This window comes from Macaca mulatta, chromosome 11, assembly GCF_049350105.2.
Source record: "Macaca mulatta isolate MMU2019108-1 chromosome 11, T2T-MMU8v2.0, whole genome shotgun sequence".
Lineage (NCBI taxonomy): Eukaryota > Metazoa > Chordata > Mammalia > Primates > Cercopithecidae > Macaca > Macaca mulatta.
In genome coordinates, this window is record NC_133416.1 from 72763639 (window position 1) to 72780000 (window position 16362).

The following is a 16362-nucleotide window of genomic DNA, read 5'->3' on the forward strand; positions in this document are numbered from 1 at the left end:
TGGGGCAAGTTTTTGGTAGAGAAAGATAAGTCTAATGTAAGAGAGAAAGATAAGTTCCTTCTGTATCTTTACATATGCAGTAACATTTTTGAAATGTAACTGTGCTTGGCTTTTCTTGTAAGACTAATTGGAATGTGGTAACAGAGCTGGATATCTTATTTTAAGGTGATTTAAAAATGACGGATCCCATACATTTTTTCATTTCCTTAACAGCTGCAATGTTAGCCTACTCCATAAATCACAACAGTTGGTTCTATCTTAATGCCATAGGTATTTCAGTAATATAGACTGTTCAATAAATTATTGGGTAGTTATTAGAACGAGGTAAATTTGACTTAACATCTTAATTTGACTTAGGCATCTTCCTGGAACCTTCCTGCTCTGAGGTTTGGATGAAAAACACTTTGGATATCACCGTGAGACTTGCTACTTCCGATTCATTGTCTAGTATTCTCCTTGGCAGCTTTGCAAAACAAATCTTGGAAAGCGCCTAGAGAAAGCCATTCTTTTTAGAAAACTTGGAGTCTTTTGAATGCGCTCTGGATGCCAATGACAGTGAATGTAAGTGTTTGTCCTGTTTGTATATTTGCCTGCTGCTTTGCTCATTCACTCGTTATTCATTTTTTTTCCAATGGATTATTTATTTATTCAATTTTCAAAACTTAGCAAATATCCTAGATTTCAAAGTATCCTTGTACCCTACGGTTAAGGGAATGTGTCAGCCAAACTCTAGGTGGCGCTCCACATCGAACTTGGGAGGCAGGGGAAGAAGCGTGGCAGTGGAGCTCTCAGGATGGCGTCAGAACCACAGAACACCCAGGCTGATCCCGAGACGAGGGAGGGAGCTTCCCGTGTGGGGGTGGAGGGTGGGGCAGAGCAGGATGTGTGCTTGGGTTTCACTTGGAAAAAACATACATCATATTGCCATATAATTTACTTTGAGATTTCAATTTGGAAAATGGCATGGAAATAATCCAGCTTGAACATCGTCCTCCTCACCTCCTGGACTAGGTCGAGGGCCCCTTATATTTCTTCATGGCAATTGTGTCACAGTGTACTGTTAAAGTATTCGTTTAATTATTTGTTTAATATCCGCCCTCCTGGCTGCGTGGCTCATAGCTACTTGCCTGCTGCCTATCACAACACCTAGCAAGTGATAGACGGTCAATAAATACTTGTTTTGTGTGCTTATTTGGCTGCTGCTCCATTCATTTGCTTCACTGGGTTATTCATTTTTTCATTCCTTCCTCTCCACCCTTCCCTTCCTGCTCCACCTTACCCTTATCTTCCATCCCCTACTCCATCTCTCCCAATCCTCCCAGCCCTCCCATCTACCCCATTCCCCACCTAGTCCCACCCTCATTTATCATAAGTTTTAAAAGTTAAGAAACCTAAAGTGGCCGTGGTGGGGTGGGGCAGAAACTAAATGTATGAAAGCAATCTTTAAATAGTCAGATTCTCAGAATCCAGAGAAAGGGTATTAAAAGGTTAGAAAGCAACAGTTTTGCCAATGCAAAAGGGAAAGCTTGGCCCCCTCAGCGGTCATTTCCCCATGCACTATGGGTTTCCTAAGCAGGTGTCGCACCTCCTGGGTTTTGGCAACTGGATGCGGAAGACCGGCAGGACTCTTTCCTCTGAATGGTCTGGACTGGGGACAATTGGCTGGAATCACAAGTGGCTTCTTTGCTCACTCCAGCGGTACTCCAGTTTTCATAAATGGCCGGTTCCTGGAGCTGTAAGGTTCCAGCACATCGGGGATTTCCCTTCGTTAGATCCTGACCCACAGAGCTGTGTTCCAGGCCAAAACTGTTGTGTTCACCTCTTAAAAGGCTTTCAAAGAAGGGAAGGAGGGAGGGAAGGGAAGGGAGGGAGGGAGGAAAGAAGGAAGGAAGGTAGGAAGGAAGGAAGGAAAAACTTTGGAAAATATCAGTTGTTATTCACAGACACCAAACTTGCCATTTTTAAAAACACATTTTCAAGTTGCTGTGAATCGAAAAAAAAAAGTTATTGTGATATTGGCAGTCAGCTCTCTACCGAAATGATGTGAGTGGAAAGACAAGAGTTTGGAAGAATGCGTCCCCCAAAATTCTTACATTGTTACCAACCACAGAAACAAAACATAGTGCTGGAAAGGAATTTCAAGTCATAGATGCCAAACCCCTGATTGTGTAGATAAAAATAATGAGGCTCTGAGGTGAGTGACTTGCTCAAAGCCACTCAATTGAGGAGTTAGAGCCAAAACTCATGACTTCTGGCCAATTCTGGGCCCTTGCCACTCCACAAGCTGCAGTTTTTCTGTTTTAGCTAAAATGAGTTTCAAACAGCCCATCCACCATAAACGTATTTCCTCAACTCTCAGTCTCTTGCGTAAGGCCTTGCAGGGGACCCAGCTTCTAATGTTGAAGGAAAAATACTGCATCTTTTTAAAAATGGTCAAAAGGAAAGGAAACTTGTAGGCATGCAAATGTCACATCACCCTGTAAGTAGGAACCCATCATTATTGTGTGGGTAAGAAAGAAATAATTAAAGAAACCAATTCCAGTTAATTCCACATGTAGTGTAGGCCTTTGAAAAGAGTCCAAAATATTTTTCAAACATTCTCACATACACTGAACACATCTGTCCTATGTAACCTGAAAATGATTTACCCTTGTGAAATCATTTGCGTAAACTTGCCAACCTTATGAATGATTTTGTTTGTCTACTGTCTCAAAATAATTGATCTTACATACATTAAGCTAATTAAAATAGCCAGGTCCTTTCTTTGCAGAAAATCCACAAGCCCTCTTTCAATTATGCTTCTGAGGTCAGGAAAGCAATTCTTATGGAAAAGTAGTCTAGAATTTGCTTCAATCTATTAAGATAAAACATAAGAATGTATTTTTGATGCATTGATAAAAAATTCACCAAAATATTTGGTATTTTTAGTCAGTCTCCAACTTACTAAAGGGTCATATTCCAAAAGTTAGTGGATAAATGAGTTGTCTGGAATTTGGAGTGTATTTTCCCATAAAAACAATGCTACGCATAGGAGTTAGTTCCCAGGCCTCCATTTAAGTGCTATTTAACCCATAGTGTAGCAGCCTATTGTGGACTTCAAAATTATTATTTTAATTTTGTTATTATTAGTTAACTGGCTCAAAAGTAACTGATTGATTTAGAGACTGTTTTAGATGCTGACATCAGGAAAACCCTTCAATTATAGATACTTGAGATAGCAGTTGGAGACTTTTATGTCATTTCTGTAGAAGGTTTTGAGGTACTTTGGAAACTCTAAAAATAGATACTTAATTTCATCTGCTTACTTATGACTAAAGGGGGAAACAGAGAGAAAAGCCTTGGCCCATGTTCAACTTCCACCACTATGAGGAAAATAAGGCAAGAAATGGGAAAAAAGGAAAAGAGAAAAGAAGTTAAAATTGTGTGCATGTATATGCATGCAGAAATTAACTTAGCAGTGAACAATGAGGAAATGAGGAAACTGAGGCACACACAAGAAAGGAGATAGGAAGAGATATTGCTCTGAGACTTATTTGTGTTGTTCACAAAGTGGTAGTGATGACCTCTAGAAAGTTCAGAAGAGAAAAGGAAAGTTTTAGCAGGTACTCTGTGAACTTATGTTTAGGATATGTAATAAACATAGGTTGTTACTTAGGGACATGAGTTACCTGATTTAAGAATTAGACTCTCAGTTTGAATCCATACACATCTATGGAAGACCTACAGTGTTTCGAGAGCTGGGATATAGGACTAACTGCAAAAATTATCTGGCAATTACCCTTTACCTTGCAGAGATAATAATAGCTAGCATTTATGACTCATTGTAACTCATTTAATCTTCACAATGACTCTATAAATTAGGCATTAGTATTATTATTATTATCCCGTTGTGTAGATGAGGAAACTAAGACACAGAAAGGATATGTAATTTGTCCGAAGTCACATGGCTACTAAGTGTTGGCGCCACCATGTGAACCCAGGTAGTGTGGGGATAGAACTTGGGCTCATAACAGCCATGCTATACTCTGCCCTAACATTCTCTGGTCAACATTCTTATCTCTTGTCAGCAATCGCTCATACCCTGACTCCATCTGGGATTTGGAATGCACTTGGGGAAGTGGCTGCGCATGGAGACTAGAAATGGAAGAGGCATCCAAGGTCATGCCCTTCAGGCTCTCTTCAAATTCTACAGCTACTGTAAAGAGAGTTGCATTCCCACAGAGAACATGTCAGGCTGGAGGAAAATTATGACAAAAGGTCTCCCCAAAGGCCTCTGAAACTTGGATCTTATCTCGTTCCACAAGGTAAAGGCCAGTTTCCTAAATCAAAGAATGAAACAAAGTACATCTTTTTCAAGCGTTGTTTTGACATCACTCCCTTTTACACAACTGGACAGGCACTCCCATTGTCTCTTTAAATAATTTTTAAACACTCCTGAACTTTGGCTTGGAGACCCTCATTTGAAATGATTTTACCACTCTAGACATACTAGCTCATATTTTTTAACTTCAGCCTGGCAAAAGTTAATATCCCTCATAAAACTCTACCCACTCTCTTCTCTAAGTATCACATAAACCATTCTTCCTGATTATACATGCCCCATCTTGAGCCATATCCATTACTCTGTCAACTTTCCCTGGAGGTTAATCTGCTAGTGAGAATTTAAGTGGGCTCCTGCGGTGGAGTATTCTACAGTGGATGGAACTTGGATTCTGAAGTCAGTCAGTTCTGGTTCAAATCCCACTTATTCCATTTACTAGCTGTATCATGTTGGGCAAGCTATGTAACCTCCCTAAATCACTGTTTCCTCACCTAGAATGTGAATACAATATTAATAGTACTGGTATAACAGTTGTTCTGAGAACTAAATAAGATATTGCATATGAAGAACTTAGTTCAGAGTAAACACATTATAATATTCAACAAATGTTAGTACCCATGATTACAATACTTTTGGAGCACAGAAAATCAGAGATATGTACAAAGATGGTTGTGAAGAGATGTTTATATACCATTTTCATAAAAGTAAAAAGAAACAATTTATGCCCAACCATGGTTGACTATGCCACCAATTAAAAGTCATGTTCTGAATGTTGGGAAATATCAAGATTGTATTAGTGAGTATTAAAAAAAAATAAAACCTGCAGAGCAGCATATTTGGGAGGGGAATGTATATGCATAGAAAAGAGATTTGAAGAACCTATATCAAAAAGTAGATTATAATTATCTCAACAGAGGAAAGGTATATGGAGTTTAGATGGGTACTGGGATTATGAAGATTTTAAAAATGTTTTGTATTTTTCTGTGCATCCTAAATTTTGTACCTTTTATAATTAGGAAAATTACATGCTGTTGAAAAATACTGGATAAAGTTTAGCCTTCTCAGATGATCTCCTTCTGGCTCCAATTAATTCAGACCTCCAGCTTATCCACTTCCTTTATTTCCTTTTTCACTCTCTACAGATTTATGTTTCCTCTGCACAGCTGCAGTTGGTTTCAAATATTTGGCAGAGACTGTAGTTGGTGTTTAGATATATTTATGTGGGTTCTCTCTCCCTCATCAGACTGCATTTCCACGGGAGTATCTTCCCTATATTTTCTCTGTAATTGTGCATAGTGGCTTGGAAGCTCTTCCTCCCAAAAGTTAACTGATTGAGGTCATTGTAAACAATGCAAAAAGAAAAACTTGCTTAACTTGTTTCATTATTAACATTAATTGGGAGCTAAGGTTCTCATGTTAGGAATGGAGGGGCTTATAGACTGGTTGGGAATTAGGCCCTGTGCCTGAGGCGATGCTTTGTGTTTACGCAGCTATTTCATTTCCTCCTGGAACATAGGAATACCAAGGCCTCTTGCCCTGAGGAAGGGTTACATGACTGGTTCTGACAAGCAAAATGGAAGCAGATGTGTGCACCACTTCCAGGCCCCAAATCGTTTTACATATTCCTCTATCAATTCTTGCTTCCCCTGCTGTCTGCTGGCTGGATAGTGCCAGGTTGAACTTGAAGCCACAATATGGTAGAGCCACAAGATGGAAAGAACCTGGGTCCCTGAGTTTCTGTTTAGAGAGGAACCACTCAAGAGAATTATCTGAAGAGAAACATCTGAAATGAACAGGGTCAGTGAGAAAGATAAGACTCTTATTACATAAAGGCATTGAGATTTGAGATCTATTTATTCTTACAGTAACCCTATCCCAACTAACAACAGAAAATTATACAAATGGTAAAAGAATTCAAAATAACATATTTTAAGTGTCAAACAAATAGAATATAATTTTTTAAATTTGCCTAATATTTTACTGTTCTCCCAAACCATTTGCTTCCCTACCTTATTCAGTTCTCTAAGAAACCTTGATGAGTCTATCTTTGTGTCACAATTTAAGAAACTGGCCTTAGAGTTGTTACATTGTTTGACCTAAGCTAGAACTAAGATTTTCTGACTCCAAATACTATACTCTTTGCCTTTAGGCATAAATACTATAAGAGTGACTAATGACTAAATTATTTATAGAAAAGATGTTTTGCCTAAATTGTCCAGGGAGTATTTTTTTGAACATTGGTTTCACCAGCAGCTAATAAATGTCCCAAGAAATAGAGTTCCAAGGCCAAATGACTTTGGGAACCACTGGGTTAAACAAATGTGACCAGGAGTTTTCTACTTACTGCCAAGTTCTCAGAGCCTTTAACTTAAAATTTGGAGGCTCATAGGGAGCCTACGCAGCATATCCCATACATCTGACCACAGAATGCTTTGATGATGGAGCCATTGTCAGGAGCAGAGTATGCTGAAACATGCCAGAGAAAGGTTTTCTAGATAACAGCTCTCGTTCTCCATTGCACCCTGGTTCCACTTTAGTTTATTCACTTCTTAGAGTCCATTTCTCAGCTAATGTTGGGAACAACAAAATTCTCTAATAAGCTCATGTAACCAAGATCAAATGAGACTTCCAGGAGATTTTTTTTTTTTTTTTGAGACAGAGTCTCTGCCCTGTCACCCAGGCTGCAGTGCAGTGGCATGATCTTGGCTCACTGCAACCTCTGCCTCCCGAGTTCACACCATTCTCCCACCTCAGCCTCCCGAGTAGCTGGGATTACAAGCACATGCCACCATAGTCAGCTAATTTTTTGTATTTTTAGTAGAGACAGGGTTTCACCATGTTGGCCATGATGGTCTCGATCTCTTGACCTCATGATCTGCCCACCTCAGCCTCCCAAAGTGCTAGGATTACAGGCATGTGTTAGCCACCATGCCCGGCCCCAGGAGCTTTTTTTTTTAGTTGCATTTATTTTTGAACTTATCCTAAATAAGAACAGGACACGTTCATTGCACCTGGAAGGTAGAAAACATAAATAGAAGAAAGAGAGGTGCAAATCAACCCACTTCTATTCAACCCACCGGCAATGTCAACCTGTGACATTTACTACCACAAGGAGCTGCTGAGGCAGGGTAGAGTTGGATTTGAGGAAAGATTAGATAATTTTATGAGCGTGACTAAAATTTAAAGATATGTGAGCTAGAACAAAAAAGATACAAGGAAATGAAGTCTCATGTTCCAGGACGTAAATTGATCACATGTGGAAGGAGGGGCAAAAAGGAATTCCCACCTTGCAATCCAGCGTGGGATATTACACAATGGGCCAGGTGCAATAGGCTTGACTTTCCCTCTTTATTTTCCTTTTCCTTTTCTCTGGTACATCTGATTCTGGCTAAACAGGAGGTGGGGATATTAGCCCTGACGAATAGCGATTTGATTCCACAGGTCAACTCCTATTGAAAACCAAGATAACACAAATATTTTCAATTCTTCAAGTTGAACCTAGACTAAGTATTTTGTTTTGTGGGTGATCCCTCTGTTCTTTTATTAAGAGAAGATCATTTTATGAGAGCTAAGAATATTTGCATTCCTAGCATTTAAAATTCTCAACAAACACATTGTTCAAGCAAATAAAAAGAATAGAACAAGTAAAGTAAGATCATCTTAATTAGTTGAGACTCTTGAACAAGGATGAATCCAGTCTTGAAGTCCTGGCTATTTCAAAATACTCTTTTTACCTTAAACATACAAATAAACTGTGCTTCTGAGCTGCAGTATTCTGAGCTTGGTGATGATTGAAGGCCCTGGAAGAGGGGATGGCAGATTTTATTGGGCTGGGTGGGTTCTCAACCGCCATCTCTCCATGGGAAATTTCATAAAAATATTCATCTCTAATGGTTCAGTGAAAAGCATTCGGGCCCCAGGGAATCAACGGGAGCTAAGTTTTATAGAGTGAATCCCATCTGGGACTAGAAGAATTAAGAAACAGAACTATGGGAGACAGGCAACAAGAGGAATAGCAATACCAGCCCCATGGTACAAAAAGTTAATCTTTCATTGTATAACCAGTGCTATGATTTCCTGCATTAAGATTACAAAAGCAATCAGATCAGAGATTGTGGACTTTTTTCATTATAGGATTTTAGCTGACCCTTTCTTCAACTATGAATGCTTCAGTTGGGGGACAGTCCTAAATTCCAATATGAACACTAAATATCATTTGCTTCAGGAAGGATTTTTCCTGTTGGTACTCAGCAGTCTTTCTGAACTTGTGGCAGTGGTTGTCTATACAACATTGACTACTCCATTCTCTTATCCCTTCCTCCCTAGCATAGCCCACTTCTCATGATAAAACTTTTGAGATGAGCTCTTGATCTGTTGCCCAGGCTGGAGTGCAGTAGCACAATCTTGGCTCACTGCAATCTCTGCCTCCCAGCTTCAAGTGATTCTCCCACCTCAGCCTCCCAAGTAACTGTGATTACAGGTGTGTGCCCCCCATGCCCAGATAATTTTTGTATTTTTAGTAGACACGGGTTTCACCATGTTGGCCAGGCTGGTCTTGAACTCCTGACCTCAAATCATTCTCCCGCCTCAGCCTCCCAAAGTGCTGGAATTACAGGCATGAACCACTGCACCCGGCCTATAAAACTTAAAATTCCAAATAGGCATCTGGTTTTCCAGCCTTATCTTGCACCTAGAATTGGCTACGTGACTCAGTTCTGGCCATTTCTGGCTTGGAGGATGCTAGGAAATATTTTCCTTTTAGGATAAAAGGAGAGAAATGTGGGAGGAGAGTTGTGTTTTCTGTTTGTTTGTTTGTTTGTTTCCTTGCTTGCTTGTTTGTTTTTCTGGCTATCCTTTCTCTCTCTTTGACACACTGGGGAAAATGTGATATTTCATACTGTGGCAATTATTTTGTGATCATGAGATGACAAACTTGAGGATCAAAGGCACCATGGTAGCATTGACAAGATGGAAGGGGAGAAAAATCTTGAGTTTGTAATGACATCACTGAGCCACTACAACAACCCTGGGACCATGAGCCTGTTGATTTGTTTAAGTCACCTTTAGATGGATATTCTGTTACAACCCAAAGCCTTCTAACTGTTAAATACACCCAGTGAAAATGTGACTTATGTGTTCCAATAGAGCACAGAACCCCAAAGAAACACACGGCCTGTGACTTCTGGTCATATAGAATCACTGATATTCCCTGATGTAGACTGACATATTTCTCTTGGAAAAAATAGCGAACCAGGACTTCCTTGATGGTTGTCGGAGAATTCATTGGCTAATGTTGGCAGAGCCTAAGGCCATGAACATGCCCATCATTACTAAGGAGGCGGCAATCCTAAAGGTTGCAATTCAACATGAGAAAGAAAAGGAGGATTTTGCTCCAAATTCCACACAAGGTTTCTTTCCCTCTTGTTCTCATTTCCCACAATCTTACCCTTTTCTTTGTGTCTTACTTTGGCTTTGGAAAACCTCCTTCACATTTTCATTTTGCCAATTCTGATGTTACTTAATTCTTCAATATGGTAAAGCAATAAAAAGAAAGCTGGCTGATAATCTTAGAGCAGTGCCAAAAATGTATGTTTGGAATGTTAGGACTTTATTGAAAAATGCTTTATTGAATAAGCAGAAATTTTGTTAAGCTCCAAAGGAATCTAACTATCTCCCCTCCCCCACCACCACTGCCTAAATTTCACATCCTCTGATAACTAAGTACCTTCCCAGACTGGCATATCTTCTAGTCTGTACATCCTAAACTGCAAATTCAATCCTATCGAGTGACTGGAAATGGTACAACTCAAAAGTCTAGGAAAAATTCCGCCCTATGGAAACACGTTCATTTTTAAAATTTCTTTATTTCAAAAGTTTCCATCCTAATTTCCCTTCTTGAAGAGTTTTCATTATACGTGAGCAGGGAATTACAATGTGTGTCATATTTTATAACTTAGCTAATTTGAAGATACTTTTTTCTTTTACATCTGTTGGATTTTTTAAAAAAATTATTATACTTTAAGTTCTGGGATACATGTGCGGAATGTGCAAGTTTGTTACACAGCTACGCGTATGCCATGGTGGTTTGCTGTGCCCTTCAACCCGACCATCCTGAGCTCAAAGCCCAGGATCAGAGCTGATGAGTAACCAAGGAATTCAGAGTTTAGTACTGAAAATAATGTTTAGGAAATTCTGTTGTTCTGGAGGACAAGAATTTAGCATTCATAGCTGAAATGCATAAGAGGAAAACAAGTCTGCCAGAAAAATGCTGTTTGCAATGCTGTGAGGGTCTGCTCTAAATGGTGTTTCTTGTGGGAGGGACTTGGTGTGATGTGTGTTGTGTGTTTTGGTTTTTGGTTTTCGTCTGGAGGCTTTTTTGCTTTCGTTTCTCAGATCAGGGAAACGAGATTTGCCTGAAAATGAGCCAGAGTGGTTCTGCCCAGAATGATGTGCTTCTGGCAACCGGTGTGTACTGCTTGGTGACTTTCGGTTCAGGTGGTAATTTACCAAATGCCGCTTTTTTTCTGTATGACACAGGCATAGCCAAACATAGTCACCACTCAGAATGTTGGGAAAGTTTCTTGTCCCCATCAAACAGAGGGAGCAACCCTTGGTAGTTCAACAATGAAGCCTCCATTAGCTGAGAAGTCTAACTGTGATTTATCATTCCCTACCTATAAAGATTGTAAACAAATCAGGAAGCTTTCTGAGTCTCTTAGTCCTCTACTTCCAAGTAGAAGTGGTAAGAATGCCAACCTTCCCTCACAACATTGTAAGAAGGAATGATTATTTGAATTGATCTGCAGTATTCATCATTAGGGAATTGCAAATTAAAACAACAAGGAGATATGGCTACATACCTATTAGGATGGTTAATATCCAAAACACGGATAGTACCAAATGGTAGAGCAACAGGAACCCTCCTTCGTTGCTGGTGAAAACGTAAAATGGTTCGGCCACTTTGGAAAACAGTTTGGCAGTTTCTTACAAAACTAAACACACTTTTATCATATTGTTCTGCAATCATTCTTGATATTTTCCCAAATGAATTGAAAACTTAGGTCCACACAAAAACCTGTGCACAAAAGTTTATAGCAGCTTTATTCATCATTGCCAAAACTTAGAAGCCACCAGGGTGTCCTTCAATAGGTGAATGGATAAATAAACTGTAGTATATTCATACAGTGGAATAGTATTGAGCACTTGAAAAAGAAAAAGAGCTATTAAGCCACAAAAAAGACATGGAGGAAGCATAAAGGCATATTACTAAGTGCAAGAAGCTAATTTGAAAAGGCTACAGACTGTGTGATTCCAATTATAAGACATTCTGGAAGAGGTAAAATTATGCAGACAGTAAAAAGATCAGTGTTTGCCAGGGTTTTGGGAAGACGGAAGGAGGGATTAATAGATGGAACACAGGATTTTTAAGCCAATGAAACTATATTGAATGACACTGTAAGGGTAGCTACATGTCATTATAGATCTGTCAAAGCCCACAGACTATACAACACAAAGAGTGAACCATATGTAAACTGTGAGCTTTGGTCACAAAGAGCGAACTGTAATGTAAACTATGGACTTTGGTTGAAGATGAGGCATCAATATTACTTCATCAGTTGTAACAAAACATAGTGTGACATATTGGTGGTGGAAAGGGCTGGGTGTGTGTTGGGGGATGGGTTATGTGGAAACTGTACTTTCTGCTCAATTTTACTGTGAGCCTAAAACATGCAGAAAATGAAATGTGTTAATTAAACGTAGATTTTAAAATCTAAATAAAAGTTATGAAGCAGAAAGTGAATATAATCATATAATTATGTAAATCAATACAAATAATTGTTGCATGCATGCTTTGGGATTAAATTCAGTTGTCCACAACATGAAAAACAACAACAAATGTTGTTTAGACAAGAAAGCAGAATATGTTTCTCATGTATGCAAAATAAGCCTAGAAGTAGGCAGTCTGGAGCCGGAACGGTGACTCCACAGAGACTTTGTGGACTAAGGCTTCTGGCTTTGCTGAGACTCCCATCTCAGCATCTGACTCCCATCTCTTGGTCTGGTATAATTGCCAGAACTCCAGCCATTACATCTGCATTCTAAACAGCAGAGAACAAGGAAGGAGGAAATACCGGCATGCCTCCTCCCTTAAATGCAGACTTACAGGAAGTTTCATATTATATTTCTGCTTTTATCTTATTGGTCTGGAACTTAGACAACTTGTCACATCTACCTGTGAAGGAGTCTAACAATTTTTTACCTATTGAATTTACACAAAATTTAAAAAATCTGCAGAGAGGTCCAGCTACAAATCAGGGCTCGGTTTCTAAATAAAAAGAAGGAAAGGGATGTTAGAGTAGGCAGCTAGCCATTTGGGACTTTGAGCAACTGTTGCTATGTTAAAAATACAGTGCTAGAGACAGAGGATGCAAAAAGACATTAGATCAATAGGAGAAATAAACATGCAAGCACGCGGCTATTATATATGCTGGCAATTTGTTAATGACACAAGGATTTCAAAAGAGGATGTGAGTATGCCCAGTTGGGGTTGAGCAGAGAAACCCTCCTAGAGGGAAGGATATTTTACAAAGACCTAGAAGGATGAAGAGAATTTGAAAAGTAGGAAGTGGTGGAAAAGAAGCCAAACTTGGCATAGGAAATGGCGTGAAAGAAAGCAAGTTGTTGTTTGATAAAGAGGGCTATGCCTGTTATTGGTGCATTTTATAGTCTGCACAGATACAGAAAGTGCCTAGGCAGGAAGAAGTTTATGTCTGTAGTTTGGACATGTACCCTAATGACATCAGTTTCTCTCTTCACAATCTGTCCGTCATTCCCATGGGTGGGAGGTGAGGAAGAATTCCATTCAACAACACACACTTAGAGTATCTCAGGCAAAGAGACTTTTTTCTTTTGTATTTATGATAAAACACCCAAATATGTATCCAAGTGGGATTACCAGCCTGGGTTGGATCCAAGAGACTTTGGTTACTAGAACTATTTCTCATCATAAATCCCCAAACAAGTTGAGTTTTTCACTTCCTCTCCTAATCTGCCATGGAGCACAGCCGAGTTGCTTGAAGTCATCTACTTCTTGGCAGTGGCTACAATTCCAAGATGATGGAACGATTCTTTTCCATATACATCATTATTATTTCTAGTATAAATATTTATCAAGCACTCACTGTGCAATAGAGAAGAGCTCCTGCTTGGTGGTCTTTCCAGCTGAACAAAACAAACATGAGGAGAGGTCGAGGGAAGAGGTGGGAAGAGAACCTCAGCTGGTGGGAAACAATAGGAATTGCTTCCCCGCCCCACCTCCTTTTATTCATGTTGGATGTTATTTGGACTTGACTGCCATATTTCAGTTACGTAAAATGTGTTTTTATTTGTTTAACATATGCTTTATAGGGCTTACCATGTGCTGTGCACTGTTTCTAAGCTCTTTACAAATACTAACACATTCAATCCTCATAGAATCCTGTGAAATAAGTTGTTTTATTATCTCCATTTGCAGATGAGGAAATCGAGGCACACAGTAATTTGCCCAAGGTCACTCACTGGGCACAATGACTCTAGAGCAACACTGTCCAGTAGAACTTTCTCTGATGTCAGAAGTGTTCCATATTTGCGCTGCCCAATAGGGTAACCACTGGACATGTGTAGTTGTTGAGCACTAGAAATGTGGCTTACATGACTGAGAAACTGAACTTCTGAAAGTTCAGAAGGCCGCCCACCTAGGCTTCCCAAAGTGCTGACATTACAGGCATGAGCCTGGGCTCATACAAACCTGGGCATACAAACCCAGGCTGCCTTTCTCTCCTTTCCTCTCCCTTCCTCTCTCCCTCCCTTTTCTTCCCCTCCCTCCCTCCTTCCCTCCCTTCCTTCCTTCCTTCCTTTTCTTTCTTTCTCTCTCTTTCCCTCCCTCCCTCCTCTCTCTTTCTTTCTCTCTCTTTCTTTCTTTCTTTCCTTCTTTCTTTCTCTTTCTTTCTTTCTTTCTCTCTTTCTTTCTCTTTCTTTCTTTCTCTTTCTTTCTTTCTCCTCTCTTTCTTTTCTTTCTTTCTTTTCTTTTTCCTTCCTTCCTTCCATTTTATCCTTCCTTCCTTCCTTCCTTCCTTCCTTCCTTCCTTCCTTCCTTCCTTCCTTCCTTCTTCTCTTCTCTTCTTTTCTCTTCTCTTCTCTTTTCTTTATTTATTTTTTGAAGGAGCAAGGGCCAAGAATATAGAAACTCTTTTATAAAACAGTGATCCTTCCTGGCGCATTTGCTGTTTAATTATGATAAACAACGTGAGATATAAGTTTATAGAAAAATATGAGCAAATCACTCAGGTGGTGCCATTCTTTATTCCCTGGCCATTAAATGGGACTACAATAAAGCTCCATCTCCAATGCAAGTTTTCTCACAATTAGTAGCAGATGAGGAGGCCAAAGGGGAGAAATCAAGGGCTGGTTAGGTCATGCATATTTGGTAGCACAGACCATTGTTAAAAGCGAAAAGCAACGTTATAGTATCTGGTACCTGCTTGGGAAAATGAAGAGCAAGACAAGGTCACGTGTGTTATCCTGCTGTCATCAAGACTGGCACTCCTTCTTTTCTCTCTTTGCCGCCCATCTTAACGCATCTCTACCTTATTCAGCTTTCGTGGTTAAACTCAAATTCCACTTCTTCCTTGAAAACTGCCCTCCTGTCTCCATGTGAAAGCATCCTCCCTACAATATGACTGTATCTTTCTTCTGGTACTTAATGGGTTCTATACTATGTAATAGCTAAGTAAGTACAAGTCCTAACTCTCCTACTTACTCTCAACTCTTAAAGGTCTGATTTCTGTTTGTATTAATTTTCTGTAAAACTTCACACAAACCTGGGCAACATAGTGAAAGAGATCCTGTCTCTACAAAAATAATAATAATAATAATTAGCCAGGCGTGGTGGCACACACCTGTGGTCCCAGCTACTCAGGAGGCTGAGGCAAAAGGATCACTTGAGCCAAAGAGGTCAAGACAGCAGTGGGTCATGTTCACACCACTGCACTTCACCCTCTGCGACTAAGTGAGATGTGCTCACATTCCATAGATTGTTTCAACTTTCAACTCTGTTTCCCTGTTTCTAGCAGGCACTTCTATGATAGCATTAACTATATTGTATTATTGTATTGTAAAATTCGATGATCATATCTCTCCCCAAGACTGTAAGCCCTTTTAGAGTAGCACCTACCTTAAAATAGATGCTCTATAAATGGCAAACAACTATTTTCTGAATGAACAGTCATTCTCAGAAATTTGTAGTATATGTAGTATGTTTGTCTTTTGTCTAAAACAAAATGGAACCCTCCTCCAATGAAACTCTTCTATATTCGTATTAGATTAAGCATTAGGTAATATCAAACTAACTTCACCATTTTATAATAGCCCTGCTGCAGGGAAAGACAATGCATAATTGTCCTAGAGAATGAGGCCATTTTCAGCCAGCTGCGGTGGCTCACACCTGTAATCCCAACACTTTGGGAAGCTGAGGCAGGCAGATCACTTGAATTGGGAGTTCAAGATCAGCCTGGCCAATATGCCAAAATTCTGTCTCTTCTGAAAATACAAAAATTAGCCAGGCATGGTGGTGCATGCCTATAATTTCCAGCTACTAAGGAGTCTGAGGCACGAGAATCGCTTTAACCCGGGGGCGGTGGTTGCAGTTAGCAGAGATCACACCACTGCATTCCAGCCTGGGTGACAGTGAGACTCTGTCTCAAAACAAACAAACAAACAAACAAACAAAAAGAGAGAGAGAATGAGAACATTTCTTGCTTAACCTTGCCCAAAGGACATAGGTCATCCAAAGAGGGTTGAATTTTAGGGTACTGCACAGAGCCCAGAATAGAAAAGAAGTGTGAAAACTGGCAAGACATCGCAATTTTCTACAGGTATGTAAAGCTCAAACTGAAAAAGAACATTTTTGAGAATTTTAAGAAGTACATGTGAAGGATGCTCTGACATTAGGTTTAGTGAAGGAAGGGTCAGAGATAGACCAAGATCACTTTAGCAACCTATAA

General features: G+C 39.7%; 2 long non-coding RNA genes across 3 annotated transcripts in view; one reads left to right on the top strand and one right to left on the bottom strand.

Annotated features, from left to right (window-relative positions):
- The window catches only part of LOC144332945 (uncharacterized), a 134334-nt gene that overhangs the window by 94419 nt on the left and 23553 nt on the right, over window positions 1–16362 (bottom strand). For both annotated transcript variants that reach the window (XR_013401205.1, XR_013401204.1), the window contains exon 2: window positions 11182–11280. This is a non-coding gene — a long non-coding RNA (uncharacterized LOC144332945). The remainder of the gene's footprint in view (window positions 1–11181; window positions 11281–16362) is intronic.
- LOC144333239 (uncharacterized) lies at window positions 943–11005 on the top strand. The gene is made up of 3 exons (XR_013401750.1): window positions 943–1059; window positions 4068–4269; window positions 10715–11005. It is a non-coding gene; the product is annotated as an uncharacterized LOC144333239 (long non-coding RNA).